This window comes from Dipodomys spectabilis, unplaced genomic scaffold (genome assembly GCF_019054845.1).
Source record: "Dipodomys spectabilis isolate Male_0828 unplaced genomic scaffold, ASM1905484v1 ptg000009l, whole genome shotgun sequence".
Lineage (NCBI taxonomy): Eukaryota > Metazoa > Chordata > Mammalia > Rodentia > Heteromyidae > Dipodomys > Dipodomys spectabilis.
Window position 1 is genome coordinate 461,403 of NW_024870686.1, and position 2,328 is coordinate 463,730.

The window sequence follows — 2,328 nt, forward strand, 5'->3', positions numbered from 1 at the left end:
AGCTATGTCCTTTGCCATGCAGAAGCTCTGCAATTTCATGCACTCCCATTTGTCCAACCTTTCTTTGATTTGTTGTGTTTCTGGGTCTCTATTAAGAAAATTTTGGCCTGTGCCAAGGAGACCTAGGGTTTCTCCTATTCCATCCTGTAGTGTTTTCAGAGTGTCTGCTTTGACTCCGAGGTCTTTGATCCATTTCGAGTTGATTCTGGTGCAGGGTGATATACAAGGATCTAGCTTTAGTTTTCTACAAGTGATTAACCAATTTTGCCAGCACCATTTACTGAACAGGCTGTCTTTCTTTCATTCTACTTTTTTAGCTCCCTTATCGAAGATTAGGTGGCTATAGGTCTGTGGGTTCATTTCTGGGTTTTCAATTTTATTCCATTGGTCCTGAGGTCTGTTCTTGTGCCAGTACCAAGTTGTTTTGATTACTATGGCTTTGTAGTAGAGTTTGAAATTTGGTATTAATATTCCTCCAGCACAGTTCTTTATGTTAAGGATCATTTTTGCTATTCGGGGTCTTTTATTGTTCCATATGAATGTTTGGATTGCCTCTTCTATTTCCTTGAAGAATGAGGTTGGAATATTGATAGGTATCACATTGAATTTGTAGATAGCCTTGGGAAGTATTGCCATTTTCATGATGTCGATCCTTCCAATCAAGGAGCACGGAAGGTTTTTCCACTTTCTAAGTTCTGTTTTGATTTCCTTTTTCAGGTTTTTAAAGTTTTCTTCATAGAGGTCCTTCACTTCTTTGGTTAAGTTAATTCCTAGCTATTTTATTTTTTTGTGTGGCTATTACGAATGGAGTTGCTTTCCTGATTTCAGCCACACTTTTCTCATTGTTGGCATACAGAAAAGCCATTGATTTTTGCGGTCCGGTTGTGGGGCATGAACTCTGGGCCTGGGCACTGTCCCTCAGCTCTTCAGCTCCAGGCTAGCACTCTACCACTTGAGCCACAGCGCCATTTCTGGCCTTTTTTTTCTGCTTATGTGGTGCTGAGGAATCAAACCCAGGGCCTCACGCATGCAAGACAAGTGCTCTACCACTGAGCCACCTTCCCAGCCCCAAACCATTGATTTTTGAGGGTTAATTTTACACCCTGCTACTTTGCCAAAGTTTTGAATCAGCTTGAGTAATTTGGGAGTGGAGTCTGTGGGATTCTTTAAATACAAGATCATGTCATCTGCAAAGAGAGAGAGTTTCACTTCATCTTTCCCTATTTGGATCCCTTTTATGTCTGCATCTTGTCTTATTGCTGTAGCTAGGCATTCTAATATTAAATTGAAGAGAAGTGGAGAGTGGACATCCTTGTCTTGTTCCTGAGTTAAGAGGAAATGGCTTTAGTTTTTCACCATTAAGTAAAATACTGGCATAGGTGTGTCATATACAGCCTTTATTGTATTGAGAAATGTTCCCTGGATTCCTAATTTTTCCAGAACCTTCATCATAAAAGGGTGTTGGATCTTGTCAAATGCTTTTTCTGCATCTATTGAGATAACCATGTGGTTCTTTCCTTGCTCTTGTTGATGTGATGAATTATATTAATTGATTTGTGTATATTGAACCAGCTTTGCATCCCTGAAATGAATCCTGTTTGATCGTGGTGTATTATCTTGTTGATGAATTGTTAAAGTCTATTGGCCAAAATTTTGTTGAGAAGTTTTGCATCAATGTTCATCAAAGAAATGGGTCTATAGTTCTCATTCTTTGATGAGTCCCTGCCTGGTTTTGGGATGAGGGTTATGATGGCTTCATAGAATGAGTTCGGTAGTGAACTTTCTCTTTCAATTTTATTGAAGAGTTGGAGGAGTACTGGTGTGATCTCTGCTTTGAAGGCCTTGTAGAATTCTGCTGTAAATCCATCTGGTCCTGGCCTTTTCTTAGATGGGAGGCCTCTTATTGCTGTTTCTATTTCAATGCTTGATATGGGCCTGTTAAGATGGTTTAACTCATCTTGGTTTAGTTTTGGCTTTTCTTTTTTTGTTTTCTTTTCTTTTACTTGTGCTGGTTCTGGGGCTTGCACTTGGGGCCTGCGAACTATCTCTGAGCTTTGTTGCTCAAAGCTAGTGCTCTACCACTTGAGACATAACCTCATTTCTGGCTTTTTGGAAGTTTATTGGAGATAAGTCTCATGAACTTTTCCTGCTCAAGCTGGCTTTGAATTTCAATGGTCAGATTGCAAGCCCCTGCAGAGCTAGGATTTACGTGTGCTACTGGTGCCCAGCTTTGCTTCTTTTAAACAGAGATCTTGTACCAAGTGGCTAAAAAGACTACTGGTAACTGAGTTGACTTTGGAAATGGATCTGATGAGCCTTTTAATAGAA